We start from the raw sequence: 8,382 nt of genomic DNA, 5'->3' as shown, positions 1-8,382 counted from the left end.
TGTTTCTCGAGCCGGTTTCTCAAACTTACCTACCCCACCTTTAAGTCTTATTTAAGTGTTGACTATAGCCTACTGTATTTCACATCATTAATCCAAATCTGCAAAGTAACTAAAGGTACAGAATGAATACAGTGCAGTAAAAGTACACGATTTACCTCTTAATTGAAGAGGAGTAGAAGTACAAAGTAGCCTAAAATGGAAATACTCAAGTAAAGTACAAGTATCTCAAAACTACTAGTAGGACCAATGTTTCTGTAAGATGACACCATGCAAGAATAAATATAAAAATCCATAACATATTGTGTAATGTTGTTTTAAATAACATAAAATACAAGAAATCTCTTTGATAATATAACTTTAATTTTTTTATTTAAACTTCAGATCGTGCAAATCACCACGATGACAGGTCACTTCCGGTGGCGGTAACCACCTTTGTTTGGTTTAGGAGAACAAGACAAACCAAACGATTTAATTGCAACGGCGGACGAAATAGTTTACCCTAATAGGATTCTCGAAACATCTTCAAAACTGCGGTAAGTGTTGTTAAACGAGTGTCTAGAAGTCACATAACATATCGCAAACACACGGCTGGTACTAGTGAGCTATCAGGTGCAGCACAGGTGCCATGGAGGCAGCAGGAAGCGCACCATAAGAGTCGACAGGTAAACAGACTATACGGATTTGTTCCTTTCAGGACATTTTATATGTTCCCCTAAGCTAATTAACTTGGTGGGTAGGACGGTCTGCGGACTGTAACTGTGAGGGTAAAATGCTCCATGGGTTTTTGTGTGTGTTTTGAACTGCTGCGCTAGCATGTTAAATAGCATGCTAAATCGTTAGCTTTGTTCAACAGTAGAGTTCAATATTAGCTCCCTGCTTTTGTCTAAGAGGCATGCTGTCACAACAGTCTCTAAAGTTATATTACTTTTCCCCGTTTATTCATTACATCACATGCCGTTTGTGTCTTGAACAAATATGCCTTTGCTAAATGTCTAAACTAGCGTAATAGCACGTTATACACATGGTGGTACGGTTATCAGCTAGCACGTCCCTCACACGTGTTTCTGTACACTGAGGTTATATCAGCGTTTTAGCTATGCAATGCAAATAGTGGCAAGGCTCAGTTGGTGGGCATAAATTAAACCTTAATGTATTTACAAGATGTTTTCAATTTTAAAAAGTCTTGCCTGCTTTGCAGCTTTTACACTTATTGGTTAGGAAGGGGGAAAACTGGTCAGCACATCTTTATGCTTGTAGCCGAGACTAATGTTGGAACTCTAATTCTTGTTTCTCACCCGGCACTGCGAACATATGTCTGTTTCAATTTAGACAGTTCTTTGTTAATTTGAAACAAAAAAACAAAATGAAAACATTAACGTTGCCTCAGATACATTAGTTACAACACTTTCAGGAACCACAAAGCACAATAACTGTCTACCCTTAGTGGAATGCAGCTTTAATTATTGTTATTAAATGCACCTGTGTTTTTTTTACTATGACATGTCAAAAATGTCTGCTGTGAAAAACATCTATTGACTGCCAACATTGTATCTGGTGCTACTGCATGTACTGTACTTGTTAGTTTTGAAAAATATATTGAAAGTGTCCTTAGGGAATTGATGGTTGACAGAGAGTATCTTTATACTCTATATGTTCCAATCTGTTATCTGTCGTTTGTGTGGCCTACACCTTTGCTTCAGACTCACTATCCTATTTACTCCAGAGTCACACATATGTGACAGATCAGTTTCAAAGCTGTGTCTGATTACCTTTTCGTTATCTGCTTGCTTTTTGATATAATATGTGTGACCAGGGAAATATTATTCACGCTGTTCTGCTTTGTACAAGGCTCAAGAAGACTACATCTTCTGTCACCAAGTCTTTTTGCCTGTACACCGTCCGTGAAAAGGGAACCTTACTCAGTTAAAAGGAAGTATGCATGCTTTTCCTTAGACCTGTAGTCTCCAGAGTTACTATTCATGAACATATCTTGCTTATGTCAAAAAGAAGCACTACAGCAGAAAACCATTTTTTAGAGCTACTCCAATGACAATATACTTGAGAACATCCATGATGGAAAATGAGTACCATCACCGTTTCAGAATATTTACATTGACTATTGAAGTTTCAGTAATGGTGATATCCCTATCCAGTATAACACATTAGCTTTCAAACTATCATGTTAGAGGTTATGCATCTTTCTTTATTTTTAAAGCAAATAACGTCTTAAGGGAATTTCCTAATTTTGATAAAATGACATCAAAAAGCAAGCAGATAACACAAACGTTATCAGTCACAGCTTTGCAAGTGATCTGTCTAATCTCATTGACTGCGGAGTAAAGATGAAAGTGAGTCTGAAGACATTGAACCGCAATCACTTCCATTTGCTAGCAGCCGCGACGGCATGTCTGGTAATGTTTTCACATTGTGAGTCTGTGTTTGTTATTATGGCAGAATGTGCTCCTGGAGATACCTGCTGCCCACTTTGCCAGGTGTTTATGTCCTTCTGTCTGTGGAGAAGGTTTGCCAAAGTGAAAGCGTCACAACTGTGTGAATCGCAGTTACAAAACTTTACTGGTGTGTAGTTGAGATGGAAATGAAGGCACAGTTCAAGGTGTCAGTGGAAAGGGGTTTGTTGCCTTGGCCTGATTCCTGCGTTTTGGCTGGTGTAATCTTATCGTAAAATGATCTCTTATTAATTTCAATGTATGGAAGCTAGTGCAGGCTGCCCGATTTGGGAAAATATAAAAAAAAAAAATTGAAGTATTGATCATTTTTGTATCGTTCACTTATTGACATTACATTCTTAAAGGATCATGATATGGTTTGCTTTTTGTAACAAAAAGATTATTGCCTTTTAATAGTATTGCTCTTTCTGCAATTTGGATACCGCACTGGTCAATTTTGTGATTTCATGACATTTCGATTAATTGTTGGCCTTATTAACTTGTGGCCACTGGTGACTGAGTGTGTGTGTGTGTGTAGGACAATGTGATTTTAACTTGTCTTAATCAATGGCTTTGACAGATAAAACATATGATTTCCAATTAGCTGCTATCACAGCACCACACTGTGATAACACCACAGGAACAGAAAAACACATTTTTAATTAATTATTTGTATTGATTAATAATACGTTTTGGCTCGTGAACACTGCTGTTCTGTAGATGTCGAGGCCAGAGGCCTGTACTACGAAGCCGGATTTTCCTAACCTGGATATGTTTGAGTTAGCCGGTTGGCCCAATCCAAAACATACGCGCTCTCGCTAAACTGTACTACGACGCTGGTTATCAAGTGGATCGCTCAAGCCAGCCGTGTCCTATCTAGTGCGCGTTCACATGAAAGGGGTGGTATTTGGAGCATTCGACCAATCTCAAACATGGACAAGCCTACTGACAGCGCAGCGTCATACTTCCTGAATGAAAAGTGAACTTTAATATTAGTCAAATATGAAGAAGTTAAACTTTAAACATCCATGACTTAAACACTTTATCCAGGATAAAAGCCACATAGCTGCACCTGCAAGGTGAATACAGCTGGTAAAAGAAAAAGCGTTTGAATGCGTACATTAATAGGTTTATGATATCACCGCCCCGTCCAAGACACGAGTGGATCTGACTTTAATTACATTTGACTCGAGTGTTTCGTCAACTTAATGTGTTGCTTAAAATAATACTTCTGCATACAGTATGTGACACTGTGAGTGTTGCACGGCCAGATACGGCTCAAGAAGCTGACTCAAATAAGGAAATATATGATGCATTATGATGTGATATGATATGAATGATAATGGGACACATCGACGTCTGCACTCACAGTGCCGCGGACTGTACTTAATGTTACTCTGATCCGGTTACTTATGTCGTGGCAGATATTTAAGTAAGCTTTCTTAACGCTAATATTATAATAGTCAGATTGCTCTGAAGATGAGAGGGGATATTCTATTAATTTTCACGTTCACACAGTCAGTTGATTTTTGCCGGCCGTCTTTCCTGCAACGGCAGTTTTTCTGTATTTCCTCTATCCTGTAATATGACTTGATAGCTTTAAACTCCGCACACGGAGCTCTGATTGGTCAGCAGGCGGCGCTTTCACTGAGTTGATCTCTTAGCCTGCAACCTAACCTCCTCCTGAGGAGGTTAGCCGCTCAGCATAAGTTACCATGGAGATCTAGCCCGCTAAAAAGAGAACCAGCGTCGTAGGACCGGAAAGCCCGAGTTTTCCCTGAAGTCAGCCGGCTAAGCGAAAATCCGGCTTCGTAGTACAGGCCTCTGGTCTCACAGAGCTCATCTGAGATCTGGGAGTTCCCCCCTCCCATAGTATACATCATCAACCAAAGTTATATTATTATATCATGGAATTTCCTGTTACTTGAATCTGCATTTGGCTGAGAGAAATTGAAGAAAAAAAAAAAAACTGATAATGTGGCAGAATTGTATAACAGTACCAGACTATTGTGTATAGATCGAACCATTTTCTCACATTACTGGTTATGTCTGAACTCTATTTTATTTACAGCATTATCTGCTTCACTAAGCCTTGAAAGAGAAATCATTATGTGTCTAGGAGCCCAACTGTCTGAGCTTTTGGGGCTATGAATACTTCTGGGGATGAAGTACTTTGTTGTCTGCTTAACGTTTCGCCGTCTGTATTTGAATTTTTTTCTACGTAGATTTAAATGCATTTTGATGACATGATATAAATTTGAATTTGATTAACTACTGTTGAAGTTGGTTAGAATCAGTTAAGCTTGACTATTTAGGCCCCGGCCACACGAGGACGATAACGGTCGTATCTGCTACAGTTCACAATCAGATAGACGGTTCGGCCACACGAGGCCGACATGGAAACGCAGAAAACGATAACGGGTCCCAAGGTGGGTAGATCTGCAAACGAAACGCTCTGGGGGGGCAAACGGCTCCATGTTTACGCCTATACGATCATTTCCTGATAACGTTGAAGCAATAGCCCCGCCTCTCCCCACCTCTCCTGCTCAGAGATCAGCTGCTGGGCTGTCAGAAGAGGGGGAGGAAAAGAGAGGCTCCGTTTTTTATTCTTATATTATTATATAGTCGTTATCAATTTGTTTTAAAGGAGAGGTGTCATGGCCATTTCCACTGATCATAATTCCATTGTTGAGGTATACTAAAATAGATTTATACTGTGCATTTTTCCAAACTCACATTGGTTTCTCATACAGCATCTCTGTAAACTACTTGTATTCACTGAATTTCACTCTCTGCTTTTAACGGCTCGTTGTAGCTCCCAAAGCTCCAGCCCCCACCCTCCCTGTGAGCACAGTGTGCTCTGATTGGTCGGGACGTTGTGAATCGCGCTGAGCTCCGTGGAGGTGTTGTTTCCTTGTTTAGGATACATAGCGAAACACAGCCAAACTCATCCTGAGCACACACAAACTCACATCCGAAGTAAAAACAATAAGTGTGGCTTGATATTGAGTAAGAAAAAGGTTGATAAACGCTGTGAGAATGGGTCTGCAGAGAGAATTTTGCCGCGATCCCAACTGTCTGTTATCAGCCTGCAGCCAGGGAGGAGAAATCAGCAGACCTGCCTGTGTGTGAGGAAGTCGTGGATTGGTCAATTTGGACCAATCAGCGGGGGCTTAACGTAACGGCTCCGCGGACGTAACGTAACGGCTCCACGGATTGGTCCATTTCGTTCCGGGTACGGGTTGACATCATGCCGTACCCGGAAGAATCAAATGGACAATGACGTATCTCCAACGAGGCGTTTTGGGGAGGTATTTTCTGTGTTAGAGTTTTACTCGCTACAGGGTGTACTTTGAGGGCTTTGACTCTGCACACCGTTTCCATGCATAAAAACCTTCATAACACACAAGGGGACGGGTAATAACCGGAAAAGCATGACACCTCTCCTTTAAAGCTCAATAAATAACAAAGAAGACCTTTGACCGGGACTTTTCTAATTTTGTTCGGAAGATTTCAACTTTAACGGACATGTTGACGAAAAAAAATCTGACTGAAACTCTGCCGAGAGGTGGGTGTTTTTCATCTGATGGTGGACTACCGGAGAGATTTACAGCAGGAGCAAACGCTTGCCTCGGGGAGGGAGAAAAAGAGCCAGAGCGTCTACAGCGGAGAATAAACAGAAGGGCAACCATGGCAACCATGCGCGGGAAGTCTTCTTCACTGCTTTTGTGGCAGAGTACAGCGCCACTTACAGGCCTGGCATATGTACTACAGCGTCTCCAGCGCTTTCGAGCGGTCTCGTGTGAACGGACACGTGTCTGTTGCGTGTGGACGGAAGACTTTTTTGATAACGATTGCGGTCCGTTTGCGTTATCGTCCTCGTGTGGCTCCAGCCTTAAGCTTGTTTGTGAATGATACAAAATATAAATATCAAGATAATTATTTGAAAAGTACCCATTGCATTTATAAGTTGAAAGTAGTGTTAGAAATGCAAAACAGTTAGGTGAAAATTCATAGTCATATTCATTCATATTCAATTTAGATGTCCACATTCAACAAGTTATAGTCTTGATGGTAATAATTAAAATGCAGGCCAAATGTGGTTGAAGCTGTTCAATAATTGTGTGATGAAAATACTTCAACCCTCAACACTGACAGCAGTGTTTTCCTTAATTGGGCAATCTGTGTATGTTTTATCAAGATGCCACAGAGTCATAAATAATGAAAATGTCATTAACAAACCTATATCAAATGATAAAGCTGTACCAAAAGCACATGATTACAGAGATCTGCTGTTCATGCAGAATTATTAAATAAAATACAAAAGAATATGGGTTAAGTAGCATGTGATTTTGTCGTGATCTGGAGATAAGATCTAGACATTTACTGAGTTTCCCTTTCACACATGCATCATAGTGCAGGAGATTTTCTGTGTCTGAAGTAGGGTTGCAAAGGGGCGGAACATTTCCCGTAGATTTCCATGGGAAAATAAGCTGGGGAATTTAGGAAATATTCCATATTGGAAACTTTCAATGGGAATTATTGGAATTAATGGGAATTGATGGGAACTAACTGGGAATTGAGGGTAATCGAATTGTATCATATCCAGGCATTAGGGGTGTAACGGTTCACAAACATTTCGGTTCGGTACGTACCTCGGTTTTTAGGTCACGCTTCGGTACGTTTTCGGTACCGCAGTAAAAATTATCACATTTTTTAGGGTTCTTTAATTATTATTAAACTGTGAATAATGTATTCACTCAAATAAATACAAAATAAAATAAACATTAAGGTGCAGCATTTCGATGAACTGAAAGAATCTGTATTTGAACTTTACTGTACTAGTACTCACAAAACATAAAATATTTGTTTTGGGTTTTTAATTATTATTAAACTGTGAATATTCACTCAAATAAATACAAAATAAAATAAACATTAAGGTGCAGCATTTCGATGAGCTGAAATAATTTGTCCTTGAACTGTACTGTACTAGTACTCACCTAAGCAGCCAGTTTGACATTAGGCTTGTCATTGTATTTTCATGTATTTTTTTAAGACAAATTAACTTGTCCACATTGATTGCCGAAAGGGCAGATCTGCTGGCACTAACAATGTCTCCTGCTGTGGAACACCTCTCGCGAGGGACAGAGGTAGCAGATACAGCCAGGTAGCGCTTTGCTAACATGGCAACATAAAGGTATTTGGCGTTTGTAATAGCTTTGGCTCGGTCTGAACTTTTTGCGAGTGTTCAAGGCTTAAATGCTAGTGGGAGTTGGGTTTGCACTTCAGTCATTTTTCTTTTGGTACCGGTGATATTCACGTTCGGGTGATGCCTTTTCAAATGAGTGTGCAAGTTTGATGTATTGCCAGCCGCGTAACCAATTTTAGTTGAACAATGCCGACAAACAGCTTTGGTTCGGTCTACCTGTCTTTGTCCGTCATCCTTGTACGTAACTGCGAAACCAAAATGTTCCCAAACCGGAGACTTCAATGATGCTGGAGGATTTTCGAGCTCAACTTTATCTGCGTTCGCCAGTTCCTCAAATTACTGACTAAATATGAACGCATCCCTGTGACCAGCTCTCATAGTATGCCTCTCGTCCAATGAAATGACTTGGTCGCTCTATGACGCGTTGAACCCAATGTGAGCAAATTACTCAGAATGCTGCGACGCAGCACCTGAGATTACTTCCAAAAAGTAGTTCACGTTCTCAATTGTTTACGTTTAACGTTATATTCGTTCGTGTACCGAACCGAAGGGCCCATGCCGAATATTTTCGGTACGAATACGTAGACCGTTACACCCCTACCAGGCATAAATATAAACATTTTGTTTTGTCATAAGAAAACATCCATGCAAAATGATACAATTTAAAAAAAAAAAACACTACATTTCAACAGATTTATTTGTAAGTAGAACAGAAAAAGTTTTAAT

At 40.0% G+C, this 8,382-nt stretch overlaps 1 protein-coding gene across 1 annotated transcript in view; it reads left to right on the top strand.

Annotated features, from left to right (window-relative positions):
- The first annotated feature begins 462 nt into the window (after positions 1 to 462).
- Positions 463 to 8,382, top strand: part of gpat2 (glycerol-3-phosphate acyltransferase 2, mitochondrial) — a 153,779-nt gene continuing 145,859 nt past the window's right edge. The window contains exon 1 of the mRNA XM_034117687.1: positions 463 to 662. The gene's annotated coding sequence lies outside the window, so the exon portion shown is untranslated. The remainder of the gene's footprint in view (positions 663 to 8,382) is intronic.

The sequence above is a fragment of the Trematomus bernacchii genome, unplaced genomic scaffold (assembly GCF_902827165.1).
Source record: "Trematomus bernacchii unplaced genomic scaffold, fTreBer1.1, whole genome shotgun sequence".
Lineage (NCBI taxonomy): Eukaryota > Metazoa > Chordata > Actinopteri > Perciformes > Nototheniidae > Trematomus > Trematomus bernacchii.
This window is presented reverse-complemented; position numbering and strand designations above follow the sequence as displayed.